The sequence below is a fragment of the Ovis canadensis genome, chromosome 13 (assembly GCF_042477335.2).
Source record: "Ovis canadensis isolate MfBH-ARS-UI-01 breed Bighorn chromosome 13, ARS-UI_OviCan_v2, whole genome shotgun sequence".
NCBI lineage: Eukaryota > Metazoa > Chordata > Mammalia > Artiodactyla > Bovidae > Ovis > Ovis canadensis.
Genome location: NC_091257.1, coordinates 49,501,644 through 49,518,305, shown reverse-complemented (window position 1 = coordinate 49,518,305; position 16,662 = coordinate 49,501,644). Strand labels below are relative to the sequence as shown.

The window sequence follows — 16,662 nt, the reverse complement described above, 5'->3', positions numbered from 1 at the left end:
GAGGAAGGAAAAAAATTTGGGGGTGGGGGGAGCACAAAAAAACAACCTCCTTAAACCCAGGGGTTGGTCTGGGTTTACCGCAGCCATCTTTGTGGCCTCAGATCATGAGTTCACAGCTGTCTGAAACTCCCCCAGCAGCGGTGACAATGTTTCTTGCTTGTGGGAACTTTACATGGTGGAGGCCCCTCTGCCCCCTGTCCCCACAAGGCTCATTTCCTTGTAAGTTGCCTCTGCCTGGACTTCTGCAGATAAAGCCCATTCTCCCTACATGAGAGGGAGGCTCTGACACCAAGCCTCCCATGTACTTCCAGAGACTGGATCCTGACACCAGCTGTGTCCTTTAGGATGCTGGCGTGTCGTTGGCTGCTGTCCAGTTCAGGGTCACCTGTGCTTGAGTGAACCATTTTCCAAGATGATGTTTTCAAAAAGTGACAGAAGGGCAGCGTCCCTGGTGGCCCAGTGATAGAGTCCACAGGCCAAGGCAGGAGACACAGGATTGATCCCTGATCTGGGAGGATTCCACATGCCCCAAAGTAGCTAAGGCCATGTGCCATAACTGCTGAGCCTGTGTGCCCACGTGTCGCAACTGCCGGAGCCTGTGGACACTGGATTCTGTGCGCCACAGTGAAAAGCAACCGTGATAAGAAGCCCGCACACCGCAACTGGAGGGTATCTTCTGCTTGTCGCAACTAGAGAAGAGCCGACACAGCAACAGAGACCCAGCACAGCAATTAAAAAAAAAAAAAAGATGACACAAGCAAGCACTGCCTGGACATGAGAACAGAGGAAGAGGCGCCTATTTCACCCTGAAAATCAAAGACTTCCCAAAGGCCCTCTGTCTTAACCACTAACCAACGAGCCATTAGCCAGCTAACGGACCTGGGGCTTTCCTGTCTGGTCCGGGATCTCAGGACTGGAGGCCTGCTTGTTTCTGGTGCCCTTCTCGCAGGCTGAGTCATCGGAATGCCACATGGGCAGCCAGCCTATTGAGGGTGAGGAAGGAGTGTGTTTCCAGGCAAGTCATCCTGTACACAAATAACTAGCAACAAGGAAAACCACACAGGAAAGTATAGCTTCCCTCTGTCCTACTCTGTTGTTTTTCCAGCGCGGGTGGGGTTTTCCCTCTTTCCCCAGCCTTTGAAAGAAGATGAATGTTGAAGAATTTCTCTGCATGCAGTCAGTGGCACAGACCAAGTTCTAGCCAGTCCCTCAGTCCAGATGCCTGAGATGGGTTACTCTGGTCTCACCTTCTTCATCAGACTCTCTCCTTCTCTAAGGACCCGGGTCTTGGTCAGTTCCCTCTGGTCGTACATGTTTGACTTTTTCATAAGTTCCAACCCATCCTCCTCTGTCTTCTTTTGTTACAAGGCTTCTGTCCCAGAGCCCCTTATTTGGGTCTGTCATAAACCTGTGGTGTAGAAAGAACTCGTGTTTACTCAAGATAGCTCTGCTTTTTTTTTTTTTTCTTCTAGAAAGGAAAGTTGCTGTAATCAGAAAAGCCAGCAACCTAGGGCAAAGTTAGACTCAGGTCCTTAGGCCAACTCTGAAGATTCTGCTCAGCCATGACAGTTTTTAAAGGGCAAAAAGGGGAAAGAATCTCAATGAATCATCCAAAAGCGGGGTGGGCTCTGTGTCCTTCTCCACTGTGCCGTTGTGTGCACACTGGCTGTGTGTTATTTCACTACACAAGTGATCTGCCTGCAGCATTGCTAAGGGAGCTGTTGGAGGTAGAGAGCTAATCATTTCTTAACTACTTAATTCTTCATCCTCATGCTTTAATCTAGGAAAAAGAATCAACAGGTTAGACAAGGCAGGCATGGGTAACTCAGTGGTAAAGAATCTGTTTGCCAGTGCAAGTGTTGTGGATTTGATCTCTGGTCCAGGAAGATCCCCTGGAGTAGGAAATGACAACCCACTCCAGTATTTTTGCCTGGAGAATCCCATGGACAGAGGAGCCTGGCAGGCTACAATCTATGAGGTTGCAAAGAGTCAGGCATGATTGAGCACACATGTGAGGGGTCTATTCAGGAAAGCATAAGTCAGGAGTTAGGTTAGCTTGCCTGGTGATCTCATTCCTATAATTGGATTCTTTTAAGGTGAGAGGGGAACAGAAATTGGGCAACAGGAAAGGGGCAAAAGAGCTGCTTTCACAACCCGCCTCAGACCAGAATTCTTGGATCATGCTCTCCGGCAGCTGGCCTGTGGGCCCTGCTCTCTGCTCAGGTTCTTGTCTGTGGGAGTGGTGTCCATGCCTTCTGGATCCAGGGCACCAGATTAGGTGAGTACTCATAGAGACAGGTGTCCTGAATAAAGTGGCACTGGCAAGCACACTTCATCTTGCCACAGTGGTTCCAGGTGAATCTGTACAGGTAGGAAATAAGCTATGGGCTTCTCAGCTGATGTTGACAGAGCAGTGGGCATTCTTCCAGGGGCTGCACTGCCCATGTAACCTGTCCTCGGGACCTGGTTTTTCCTTATGGTGCTTGGTGCTCATGCAGACATTGAGAAGCTCCATCCTGGGCCAGGCTATCTGGATGGCAGCCACCCACACCAAAAGGCACCACAGCTTCCTTGTCTTCCAGTCCATGCTGGTCCCTGAGAGAAGAGTCGTGGTCAGAGGAGCAAGGAATGTGAGAATGCGGGAGGAGACAGCTCGGCTTTTAGACCAAATGTCAGCTTTCATCATGAGAGAAAAATCAGAGCTTTGCACATAGAAACGGTTTTATTCACCAAGCTTAAGATAGAGGAGGAAGATGTATTTTTGTCTTGTTTTTGCTTTTCTTTTTTCAAAAGTTTATTTTATTGAAGACTAGTTGACTTGCAATGTTAAAATATTAGTTTCAGGCATACAGCCAAGTTATTCATATATATGTGTGTGTATTTATATACATATGCATGTATATGTATTTTTTCAAATTCTTTTCCCTTATAGGTTATTACCAGATACTGAGAATAGTTCCCTGTGCCATACAGTTAGGTCTTCTGGATTACCTATTTTATGTATAGTGGTGTGTATATGTTAATCCCAAGCTCCTAATTTATCCCTCCCCCCCAACCTTTCACCTTTGATAACCATAAGTTTGTTTTCTGCGTCCATGGGTCTATTGTAAATAAGTTCACTTGCATCATTTTTTAGGTTCTACATGTAAGTGTTATCTATGGTATTTGTCTTCTGCTTTGTAACTGAGTTCACTTAGAATAATAATCTCTAGGTCCATCCATGTTTTAGGGTACTGTGGGTTAGGAAGCAGCGGTGGTAGGAGCATAGAGAAAGGTTAAGTTGTGAACTCTCCCCCCAAAAAGAGTAGAAATTTATGCATGTAACAAGTGACCAGTACTAAGTTATATGAAAGATCGTGGAAGTATTGATATAATGCAAAAGACTTCTCTTTCACTTTTCACTTTCATGCATTGGAGAAGGAAATGGCAACCCACTCCAGTGTTCTTGCCTGGAGAATCCCAGGGATGGGGGAGCCTGGTGGGCTGCTGTCTCTGGGGTTGCACAGAGTTGGACACGACTGAAGCGACTTAGCAGCAGCAGCAGCAAAAGACTTCAGCCTCGAAGGAAGTGGGTCTCAGAGGAAAACACTTAGGTAGAATGCACGTTATTCTAAGTACAGTGTGAAGAAGGCCAGGTGACAGGACAAGGAGGGAAACCAACTAGCCAGACAGACAAGGTTGTGTGCGAAGTGAAGAGGAACAGGTAAGATGAATTCTTGGAAGCTGTAAACAGTTTGGCCCTTAAAGGGCTTCGGGGTAGGAACAGCATGTTTGAAAAGATTAGTCAGGTAGTATTAATGACTTCTAAAAAGAAAAGAATGAAAAAACATGAAGGTTTGGCTGCTACATAGAAAGTTAGTGCAGGAATCCAGTGATAAAGAGATGGAACAAAAAGAAGTGGAAAGAGAGAAAACGATCCTACTTCAGAGAAACACAAGTTTCTGAAGAGAGAGGACAGAGACAAAGAGAAGTAGTTTAATGGTTAAAAGAAGAAATTTGTTGGAGTTTGGATTCTAATCTGGTGTTGGCATTTAAAACCAGCTGAATTATGTTGGGCCAGCTATTTTGCATCTCTCTGCCTAGATTCCTTGTCTGTGAAATGGGGATAAGAATAGTACCGTGCACGGTAATTGTGAAGGACTTTTTAAAGTGCTTTACGTGTATTAGCGCTTCCCTGATAGCTCAGTTGGTAAAGAATCTGCCTGCAATGCAGGAGACCCTGGTTTGATCCCTGGGCTGGGACGATCCCCTGGGGAAGGGAAAGGCTACCCACTCCAGTATTCCGGCCTGGAGAATTCCATGGACTGTATAGCCCATGGGGTCACAAAGAGTCGTGTACTACTTAGCAACTTTACTCACTTTACCATCCATGTTGCTACCATGTGTCATTATTTCATTCTTTTTATAGCTGAGTAGTATTCCACTGTATATTACCACATCTTCTTTATCCGTTCATCTGTCAGTGGACGCTTAGGTTGTTTCTATGTCCTGACTATCATAAATAGTGCTGCTATGAACATCAGGATTCACATGTCTTTTCAAATTAGACTTTTCTCCAGATATATGCCCAAGAGTGGAATCACTGGATTGTATGGTAGCTCTCTAAAGAATGTATTTTTAATTGAGTATTTTTAATAAGAGCTTTAAAAAGATATTCTAACCACTGCCTATAATTTGTAATCACCACTGTAGATGAATAATTGAAAGGAGAAAAGCTCTTTAGAAGCAGCAAATGAATCACAGCCGTGTACTTTGCCTTGCTCATACATGTGGTTCTTATGTTGTTGGCTGTTTTCTTTCTTAGATTTCAGAGTAGAAACTTTTCTTTTGCAGGAAGAATTTGAGTAGATGAGCTGGAAGACTGGGAGAGCTGAGACAGGAAGATTTTGCAGTCATTCTCCATCTGAAGCTATGATTTAAACATCAGCATTACGGTCAGTATTCAGAGAGAAATAGAACCATTCTGAGGTTATATACACATCATTGGTTTTGCCTGAAATTCTGAGAATACGGTAAAGGACGTTGTGAAGGGTGAGTTTGTTTCAGTCACATTCAACAAAGCAGAGCTCTGAGAAAAGTAAAGGTATCTCAGTCATAAGTTTGGGGACCACGAACATCCAGGGGGAGAACCATTCCGACAAATTGGGAAAGTCTGTTTGCCCAGTAGCCGTTTGTTCCAGCGTGTAAAAGAAAAGCCAAGCTTAATATATTGGAGTTTCCTCTTTGAACTGGGCTGTGGACACGACAAAGCTTTTATGGACTCTTGAGTTAGACTTTTAGTGTGTGTGTATTTTTTTTTAAGTCTTTATTAAATTTGTTCCAATATTGCTTTCATTTAATGGTTTGTTTCTTTGGCCTTGAGGCATGTGGATCTTAGCTGCCCGACCAGGGTTTGAACCTGCACCCCCTGCGTTGGAAGGCAAAGTCCCAACCACTGGACCACCGGGAAAGTCCCTGAGTTAAGACTGTTTAGAGGAAGGCAGGGCCAGGCATTGCAAGGGCAACAGAAGCGTCTTTCTGGGGACTGTGCTGTCTGCCCTGTTGCTCTGGGGCAGGATTTCTCAAAATGTGTTCCATGGAACACACTTCTCTAGGCTATTAATGCACTGAGGACAGGGCCGTGAAGATGGGTCTGTGCTACAGTGAGTTTGAAAAACATTCAATAACCTTCCTTCCTAAAGAGTCTCAGAAATGGATGAGTCTTGTGACTCTCCATGGGCGTATGGTTGGCAAGGCTCACTGGAGTCCCATGGAGCTCTTCTTACATGGCATCCTAAGTCCAATGTTTATGTGTTCATTAAGTATGTATTAACACCTGCCACGTCCATGTTAGATGCTAAAAATACAGCAGTAATTGAGGTCAGCAGGGCTTGTATATAGATAGCAAGATAAGAAGCAAATAAGAGCAATTATTTTTTTCCTCTTTAAAAAAATTTTTTTTAATTGGAGTATAGTTGCTTTACAATGTTGTGTTCATTTCTGCTGTGCCACAAAGTGAGTCAGTTATATGTATACATATCCCTCTGTGTTGGATTTCCTTCCTATGTGGGTCACCATAGAGCACTGAGTAGGGCTCCTTGTGCTGTATGGCAGGTTCTCCTTAGTTACCTATTTTACATATAGTATAAATATACTAGTGTGTATACGTCAGTCCCAGGCTCCCGACTCATTCCACCCCTCCTTCCCCCCTTGGGGTCTGTCCATTTGTTCCCTACATCTGTGTCTCTATTTCTGCTTTGCAAATGGGTTCATCTGTACCATTTTTTAGATTCCACACATATGTGTTAATATAGCAGATGTTTAAGAGAATGGTCTGAGGAGTGAGGGATCTGGGTTTGAATCCTGAGTGCGCCGCTTACAAACTGCATGAACTTGAACAAGACACTTAACCTCTCTTTCAATGTTGACATCTATAAAATGGTGATAATAGTGTCCACCTAGTGAGGTCGTTGTGAGGATTAAAATGATGAATCCGTGCTGGCAAATACTAAACCTTATGCAAGTGTGATCACAATGAAGGATAATGGCTGAGTGTGTTGGAAGTTGTGTGACACGTGTCTGGGGAGGAGGCGGTGGTGGAGCGGGGTCTTGGAATAGGGCGGTCCAGCTCTGCCTTGAAGCAGAGACCTGTGAAGAGGAGCAGCATTGAGCTGTGGAGATGGTACAGGGAGCGAACACAGAGGGAACACAGTTGCACACAGGCCTGTCTCATGTGCAAGGAGAAGGGGATAAGGCAGAGGATGAGAAGGTTAGATAGCATGATGGATTCAATGGACACAAATTCGGGCAAACTCCAGGAGACAGTGGAGGACAGAGGAGCCTGCCTGGCATGCTGCAGTCTATGGGATGGCAGAGTCAGAAACGACTTAGCAAGCAAACGACAGCGGTCTCATGCAGGGAAATTTGGACGTGTGTTGTGCATACTAATTTGGTTCACAAATTCTAACACCTCTTTAAGATTAAATAAACAATAGCAAACTAGACTCGAAGCAGACTTCAACCTAAAAAGAGCACCTGTGAGAACCCCACAGCTAACTTCATACTTAATTTCAAAGGACTGAAAGCTTTCCACCTAAGGTCTAGATCAGCTTCAGAAAGGTTGTGGGATACAAGAGCATTATGTCTAATGAAACAATGTACATGCCTTAATTTTAAAATGCTTTATTGCTAAAAAATACTATCATTGGAGCCTTTAGCAAGTCAGTATCATTTTGCAATAGTAACATTAAAGGTCACCGATCACAGATCACAATAACAAATATAATAATGAAAAAGTTTGAGATACTGCAAGAATTACCAAAATGTGGCGCAGAGACATTGTGAGCAAATGCGGTTGGAGAAATGTTTCTGATAGACTTGCTCAACAAAGGGTTGCCACAAAGCTTCCCTTAGCATTAAAAAAAACAGCACAGTATCTGCAAAGTGCAGTAAAGTAAAGCACACCAGAACAAGATGTGCCTGTACTTAGAAATAAATGTAATTAAGGAAGTATAAAACATGCTCATAAAGCTACAAAATATTGAACAAAATTTAAAGTCCCGAATAAATGGAAAAAATTCCCATGTCCACAGATCAGAAGACTTACTATATTAAAACAACAATACTCCCTAAATTGATCTATAGATTCAATGCTGCTGCTGCTGCTCAGTCGCCTCAGTCGTGTCCTACTCTGTGCGACCCCATAGATGGCAGCCCACCAGGCTCCCCCGTCCCTGGGATTCTCCAGGCAAGAACACTGGAGTGGGTTGCCATTTCCTTCTCCAATGCATGAAAGTGAAAAGTGAAAGTGAAGTCACTTAGTTGTCTCCGACTCTTAGCAACCCCATGGACTGCAGCCTACCAGGCTCCTTTGTCCCTGGGATTTTCCAGGCAAGAGTACTGGAGTAGGGTGCCAATGCAGTCTTTATCAAAATCTCAGATGAATTCTTGCAGAAATCAACAAACTGACCCTAAAGTTCATAGAGAAATTTAAGAGACCCAGAATAGCTAAAACAATCTTGAGAAAAAAGCAGAATTAGAAGACTCACCCTTCCTGATTTCAAGACTTAATACAAAGCTACAGTACTCAAGACAGTGGTTCTGGCATAAGGATAGACATTAATGTTTGGAATAGAATTGATAGACTAGAAATAAACTCCTACATTTATGGTAATTGTTTTTGTCAGTGATGCCAAGACAATTCATTGGCAGATAGTGTCTTCAACAAATAGTCTAGGACAACTGAATATCAACACACAAAAGAATGAAGTTGGATCCTACCTTACACTGTGTATAAAAATTATCTCAAAATGAATCAAATTTTTAAATGTAAGAACTAAAACTACATCCTTCTTAGAAGACAACATGAGTGTTAATCTTCATGACCTTGGGCTAGGCAATTAATTTTTTAAGACATAACACCAAAAGCATAAGTGACAAAAGGAAAATAGGTAAGTTGGATTTCAACCAAATTAAAAACTTTTGGGATTAAAAGACACTCTCAAGAGAGTGAAAAAACCCTACAGAATGAGAGGAAAAACTTGCAAATCATGTCACCTAATAACATACTTTTATCTAGAATATATCAGAGAAGGCAATGGCACCCCACTCCAGTACTCTTGCCTGGAAATTCCCATAGACAGAGGAGCCTGGTAGGCTGCATTCCATGGGGTTGCTAAGAGCCGGACACGACTGAGTGACTTCACTTTCACTTTTCACTTTCCTGCATTGGAGAAGGAAATGGCAACCCACGCCAGTGTTCTTGCCTGGAGAATCCCAGGGACGGGGGAGCCTGATGGGCTGCCGTCTATGGGGTCACGCAGAGTCGGACACAACTGAAGCGACTTAGCAGCAGCAACAGCAGGATATCTAAGAACTCTTTACAATTCAAGAATAAAAAGATAACCTACTTCATAAATGGGCAACTATCTGAAACAGGCAAAGATATATAAATGGCCAATAAGTACATGAGAAAACTTTCAGTATCACCAGCCATCACAGAAATATAAATTGAAACCAAAGGAGATACTGTGTCCTACCCTCTATGAAAGATGGAAAGTAACAAGTGTTGGTGAGGACATGGAGAAATTAGAACTCTCATACATGGCTGGTAGGAATGCAGAATCTTTCCAAACAGCTACTTTGGAAAGCAGTTTGGCAGTTCCTAATATAGTTAAACATAGATTTTACCTTATGACCCAGCATATCCACTCCTAGGTGTATGCCCAATAGATATGAAAGCATATTTCTATATAAAAACATAACATAGAAGTATTATTATTATGTATTTTTTTTAGTTTACCTTACAATACTGTATTGGTTTTGCCATACATCAACATGAATCTGCCACGGGTGTACATGTGTTCCCAATCATGAACCCCCCTCCCACCTCCTTCCCCATACTATCCCTCTGGGTCATCCCAGTGCACCAGCCCCAAGCATCCTGCATCGAACCTAGACTGGCGATTCATTTCTTACATGATATTATACATGCTTCAATGCCATTCTCCCAAATCATCTCACCCCTCCCTCTCCCACAGAGTCCAAAAGAAAGATGGTAACGATAACCCTGTATGTGAGACAGCAAAAGAGATGCAGATGTATAGAGCAGTATTATTTTTTAAATTTTATTGAAGTATAGTTGATTTATAATGTTTGGTTAATTTCTTCTATAAAGCAAAAAGATTCAGTTATACATATATATACTTTGTAATATTCTTTTCCATTATGGTTTATCACAAGGTATTAAATAGAGTTCCCCGTGCTATACAGTAGGACTCTATTGTTTGTCCATCCTATATATAATAGTTTGCATCTTATAGCAGTATTATCCACAACTGCCAAAGAATGAAAATAATCCAAATGTCCATTAACTGATGAACAAACAAAATGTTGTGTATTCATATGATAGGATGCTATTCGACTATAAAGAGGCATGGAGTACTGATACATCCTATGACAAAGATGAATATTGCAAATATACTCACTGAAAGAAGCCAGACACAAATGACTGTGTGTTATATGATTCCATTTATATGAAGTTTCCAGAACAGGCAAATCTATAGAGACATAAAGCAGATTAATGGCTGCCCAAGACTGTATTGTTGTAGGGGAAATTGAGAGTGACTGCTGATGGGTATGTGGTTTCCTTTGGGGGTGATGAAAATGTCTAAAACTGATTTGATAATGGTTGTACAGAATATATGAAAATCCACTGACTAGTACACTTTTAACTGGCGAATTGTATGGTGTGTGAATTGTATATCAATAAAGCTGTTGTCTATAAGGAAAAAGAATGTTTCTTGGAGGTACAGCTGTCAACACTGGTGATAGCTGAGTTTTGGGGAGTGAGGACTAGGAGGGCAGAAAGCATGACTCCCAAATCCTGGCAGCTTCTGAGGAGAGGAAAGACTGGGGGAAGGAGGGTTTTCTTTGTTTTTCTTTTTGCGTTTGTTTGTTCATGAGGAAGGCCAGCTTTGAGACTTGAGATTTCTGTTGTGGACATATAAAGTGAGGTGCCGGTTGAATATCCCAAAGAGGTATTAAGTAGATAGTTGAACATGATGCCAGAACTCTGAGGAGCAACTCTTGACTATAGATGGGATTTAGGTAACAAGTAAGTTCATCTGAAAGGATGACGACAGAAAGAGTTTGTTCATGAGGCTCAGGTTGGGATGGGGTAGAGGGGAGGCAGCCAGCCAAGGAGGCAGGAAGTGGGAGAGGGTGGGGTCCTTGAGCCCAGGTGACCAGGATGATGGTAGTTCAGAGGTGGGGACCCCAGACCAGAGTGGATTGAGAGGGGCTGTGCAGAAAAGCAGTGGAAGCAGTGAGGCAGCTGTTTCTAGAAATTCTGATGAGCCACACTCTGGGGGAAATTGCTCCCGGATCATTTCCTGCTTGGCTGAAACACCAAGTGCTGGTAGAGTTTGAGGTCATCTCTTCTATGGGGCCAACTCTTGCAGGTGTAATTCCTGTATCTGGGACACTACCCATTGTAGGTAGAGGTGAGGCAGGAGGGTGGTGCTGGGCTAGAGTCCAGAGAAGTGTCCTCAGACTTTGTACTGTTTGTCCTCTGATGATTTTGATTTTCTTTTATTATTTTGATTGGGAGAAAGCTGAGAGAATGATTTTATTGACATGATTTTTTTGAAATTTAGGTTGAAATGTTTAAAAGATCTTTTATTTGAGCTGGAAAAGGTGTGGAGAAAAGGGAACCCTCCATCACTGTTGGTGGGAATGTAAATCAGTACAGTCACTTTGGAAAGCAGTGTGAAAGTTCCTTAAAAAACTAAAAATAGAGCAACTGAGCAACAACAAGAGCTACTATATGATTGAACACTCCAATCTCTGGGCATATATTTGGAAAAGACAAAAACTCTCCTGTGAAAAGATACATGCATCCCATCATTCATAGCAGCACTATTTACAATTTGCCAGGACATGAAAGCCACCTAAATGGTCATCGACAGATGAATGGATAAAGAAGATGTGGTCCATATATACAACAGAATATTATTCTGCCATAAAAAGAAGGAAATATTGCTATTTGCAGCAACATGGATGGCCCTAGAGAATATCATATTAAGTGAAGTAAGTCAGAGAAAGACAAATATCATATGGTATCACTTATATGTGGAATCTAAAAAAATGATACGAAGGAACATGTTTGCAAAGAGAAATAGACTCACAAAGAAAACAAACTTATAGTTACCAAAGGGGAAGAGGGTGGGATAAATTGCGAATTAGAGATTAACAGGTACAAAATATAAGAGAGATAACCAACAAGGCTCAGGAAATGTATAGCACAGGAAATGATATTCAATATCTTAAAATAACCTATAATGGAAAAGAATCTGAAAAAGAATAGATATATGTATATGTATAACTGAATCGCTTTGCTATAATGAGTAACTAACCTAACACGGTAAATCAACTGTACTTCAATGAAAAATTAAGAAAGTTGAAAACAAACAATATTCATTTGAAATCAGATTAAAAAGAAAAGACATCCTACAAGCTTTTGTTAATTGAGTCCATGTAGGTCTTTTTAGAGCAAAGTCCTGGCTGTGCCTACATCACTGCCTCACAGCTCTTCAGACATTAGTGGATCCCAACTTTGGGGCTCCCAAGACTACAGCCGATCCTGAAGTGAGGTGGAGGGAACAGGGTGATTTTCTCAAAAGGTGCACCTAGGAATGCCTAAGTCTGGTACCGTTTCATAAGCCTGTTTATCGGAATGCCACATGGGCAGCTGGACTTTTGAGGGTGAAGAATGAGTGCATTTCCAGGCAGGTCATCCTTGCACACAAATCACTAGCAGCTAGAAAGCCTCAAAGGTGTATGAACCGTGGGCCTTACCATTTGCATCAGTGCATTCTTTCCCCAGTGCTCCTTTATTCATTTAGATTGTGTGAAAGCAACTGTTTAAGACACATGGTCCGCTCTCTACGCCAGCCCTTCAAGATGCCGAAGGGGAAGAAGGTGGCCCCAGCCCCGGCCATGGTGAAGAAGCGGGAGGCCAAGAAGGCGGTCATCCCCCTTTTTGAGAAGAGGCCCAAGAATTTTGGCATTGGACAGGACATCCAACCCAAGAGGGACCTCACCCGCTTTGTCAAGTGGCCCCGCTACATCCGGCTGCAGCGGCAAATGGCTGTTCTCTATAAGCAGCTGAAAGTGCCTCCTGCAATTAACCAATTCACCCAGGCCTTGGACCAACACACAGCTACTCAGCTGCTTAAGCTGGCCCACAAGTACAGACCAGAGATAAAGCAAGAGAAGAAGCAGAGGCTGCTGGCCCGAGCTGAGAAGAAAGCTGCTGGCAAAGGTGATGCCCCCACCAAGAGCAGGGGTCAACACTGTCACCACCCTGGTGGAGAACAAGAAGGCGCAGCTGGTGGTGATCGCTCACGATGTGGATCCCATCGAGCTCGTGGTCTTCCTGCCCGCCCTGTGCCGCAAGATGGGGGTTCCCTACTGCATCATCAAGGGCAAGGCCCAGCTGGGGCGCCTGGTGCACAGGAAGACGTGCACCACCTTAGCCTTCACACAAGTCAACTTGGAGGACAAGAGTGCCCTGGCTAAGCTGGTGGAAGCCATCAGGACCAATTACAATGACAGATACGATGAGATCCGTCATCACTGGGGAGGCAGTGTCCTGGGGCCGAAGTCAGTGGCTCGCATCACCAAGCTAGAAAAGGCAAAGGCCAAAGAGCTGGCCACCAAGCTGGGCTGAGTGTACACTATTGAGTTTTCTGTACATAAAAGTAATAAAAAAGATTCTTCTTCAAAAACAAAGAAAAAAAAGACACATGGTCCTTCAAGTAACAACCTTCTCTTGAGAACTTGGACTATTCCTTAGACTGTTAAGCACTTTGGATATTCTGGGCAAACATCATGTCTCGAGACCATGATTAAAGACTATGCATTTTGGATGAGCCCAAGTGGTGTTTATTTTCTCTTTTACAAGGCAGGGGTGGGGGTGGTGGTGTGTGTGGGGGTGTGGATGTGGGTGGGTGGGTGGGTGTGTGTGTGTGTGCGCGTGCGTGCGCAACCCTGCACACTTTGGTAAGTCGGATTTTTAAAGTTGTATCTGACTTTTCTCAGCTCACATTTCTGCCTTTTCTTATAAGGAATGTAAGTGGCTGATCATAAAACCTTAGTTTTAAAACCCAGTGTTTCCTAACTGGCTTGGCATGATATGAGAAAATATGCTGGTTTTTCAAGCTCTGCTAAAAGCCTTCTTGTAAGGATTTTTTCCTTGTATGTGTGGTTGGAAAACTTATTTTGATGTGGTTATTGTTGTTTGGTTGTATTTCCTTGTGCATGTAGAGGGCGTGCAGTTTAGGGATTTTGAGGGAAGAATTTTTCAGGGTTACTTTCATGAAAACAATCTTCTTCTGAAAGAAGCATCTTTGTTCTCAAGCACAGATCCACAGGGTTTTTAATTATTATGGGAAATCACTATCAGGAGTTTGCCCTACTTGAGGAAATCACCAGCTTCAAAGAAACCATGAGTCCAGAATCTGTTGTTTGTTGTTGTTTTTTTTCAGCTGTCCTCTGCCCTGGGTTTAGAGATCTCTACTAACTTCCGCTTATGGGACAGTTAGAGTCTGGTTATCTGGAAGGAATCATTTGAACCTTAACCTGTCATTTTGCCTACAAGGCCGGGCTAAAGGGCACTGTTGATTATCTTGATCTTAAAAGAGCGAGAGATGGTCAAAAGAGAAAGCCTTGGTGTGCTCCGCTCACCGTGGCCCCTGAGAACAGCCTGCCCTGGTCCCTCATCATGCTCAGGTCTCGAGGTCAGTGTCCAGGTGTCTTGTAATCATTTGCAGGTGACCAGACTGCGTTTAGCAGGTGCTGCTGACAGCATTTCAGATCCATCCATGGAGGAAAACTGATTCCATTTTCTCTGCGCAAGGGTGGGTCTGTGCAAATAACTTTGTTTCTCAAAATCATCTTGTTTGCCTTGGGCTGCAGCCAGACCTCTCATGTGAGTGGTGTGTGCTGTGTCACAGACCTCAGCCCGGGAGCCTGAACTTTGCTTTGTCCATCAGATCAAGGAGACGGGGTGTGTATGAAGCCGGCAGCTGGCCCTTGGGAGACTCCAGGGGGCCAAAAAAAAAAAAAGGATGTTCGTGAACCTATGTAGACAGAACCTTTGGGCTGATTTCTCTGAGGTTTGGGACTCTAGGTAACAGGAAGAGAGGAGAAGCCAGGTAAGGACTTTTGGATTTTCTGAGATTACTCCATTTGGCTGCATTTAGAAGCCTCGTTAGCATTTCACGGGCTGGTAGGGGCCTTGTGCTCTTTTCTTGGTGGGGTTGGGGTGTGTGTGTATGTTTGTATATGTTTGGTGAGGGGAGTGGTCTCTGCTTTTTGAATGTTGATAATGTACTTAGGTTTGGGCATTTTAGCTAACAATGCCACTAGTTGACTGTTTAAGTAAAAACTAGGGTTCTTTAAAAAAAAAAAAAAAAAAACCTGTCCTACTACCAAAAACCTAGTACTGTCTGGCTTTCTCTGCAGGAAAAATAAATAAGTCCGTAAAAATCCTTCAGGCATTATTCTTTGTGATCTTTTATTCAAACCAATTTATGATGAATGTCTTATTTCAAATAAAACTTACCATCAAGCAGGAAACAGTAACTGTGGAAGAATATAAATACACTTTTGGACTTCTCTGTACCTTACCTGGTCCCAGACACACACACAAACATACACAGAGACATATACACACAGAGACAGACACACACATGCCCTCATAGACACACAAAGAGACAAAGACGCACGCACACAGACATATATACACCCTCCTTGTAGTCTGATTTAAAAACAGTAGGTAGCAAGCATCTTGAAGGGCAAACAGAAGGTACAATATAATCAAGTAAGCAGTTGAATCGAAATTGGAACAAGTCTGGACTTTTCACTTTCATTTGGATACTATTACTAACTCTCTCTGCCGGGTTTAGGCTTTTCAAACATTCTTTGGCCCTGGGAGGGAGTTGTATAACCATAAAACTGGAGAATCCTGGCCCTAGAATAAATGTTCCTTTAAAAACCCCAAGGACAGAAAATTGAACACAGCTGTGTAAGAGAAAAAGTAGGGGGGAAAAAAAGAAAGTGGAGTGATGGTTCAGGGCTGTGGGCGCCGTGACCAAGTTTCCCAGGGCGTTGGGGCTGCGGTTTCTGGGTGGAAGCTGGGAGCTCCAGTGTTCTTTCTGAAAGTTTCAGGACAAGGTCAGGACCTTCCTTCAGCGAGGTGGGTTCCTGTGATGTGGTGCAGAGTACATCCTGGTTGGTGGCCTGTCTTGTCTTGGGCATAGTCTTTTGTTTTCCCCTGAGACCATTGGGGTTTCCGGTCACTTGCTGAGAAGCCATTATTCCGCAAACCTCCCAGTTTCTACTTAAAATTAAATCTCAGAGCCTAAGCAGTTGATACTGGAATTAGAAGATAAGACAAGAGTTTTGAGCCGCAGATTGCAGCTCCTCTGGCCCCTCAGTCACGGAATTTTCCAAACAATGATGAGACTTCCAGCGTGTGCCCTTGGGATGAAAACCATGCTGTCACCTCTCTGATGTTTGCTGGGTGGGTCCACTTGTTTGGTTTATAGACCCCAGGAAGCCATGCCTGTGGACCCCAGCCTCTGTGCAGCCTGGGATTAATCAGTTAGCTCTTTGTCAGACCATGTAATGATGATTCATGCGTCTTCCTCTACAAGATTAGATTACTGTAATTTTCATATCCTGGACTGCCCACTGGGGATTTGAATTAATACTTGTTGGTATAGAAAGCAGGATCGTGTTTCTAGGGAGAAAAAAAGCCAAGCTTGCCCACTTGGCCATCGGCAAAAAATATTTAGGGAGGGCCCTGTTAGCAGTGTGATTCAGGAAAGCAATCCTGTCTTCAGGGCTCACCAGGCAATTAGCTTACAAAAAGGCCTGCAGACCAGGCCTCCCGGTGCTGGGAGCCCAGGTGCCATGGATTTGCATAAGTGATGCTAAAAGATCAGAATGCACTGAGGCCTTTGCCAGGAAGCCCTGCAGGGAAATCAGGCCTCATCTAATAAGGAAACTCTTCCCCAAAGATTTTGGTATGTGGAGAGGAGGTGAACTAATTCAGGCTTGTGAAACTGTCTTGCTGAAGTGAGCAGGACTGTAATCACAGACTAGAGACTGCGGGGG

The 16,662-nt window shown here is 43.5% G+C and overlaps 1 protein-coding gene and 1 pseudogene across 18 annotated transcripts in view; both read left to right on the top strand.

The window, feature by feature from the left end:
- Window positions 1-16,662, top strand: part of SVIL (supervillin) — a 258,674-nt gene that overhangs the window by 61,477 nt on the left and 180,535 nt on the right. For 15 of the 18 annotated variants that reach the window (XM_069547648.1, XM_069547643.1, XM_069547647.1 and 12 more), the window contains exon 3: window positions 4,834-4,934. The gene's annotated coding sequence lies outside the window, so the exon portion shown is untranslated. Of the gene's footprint in view, window positions 1-4,833; window positions 4,935-14,520; window positions 14,697-16,662 lie in introns of those variants that run through there. The other 3 variants (XM_069547644.1, XM_069547634.1, XM_069547636.1) reach the window with 2 other exon arrangements.
- On the top strand, window positions 12,433-13,263 carry LOC138417461 (large ribosomal subunit protein eL8 pseudogene; annotated as a pseudogene).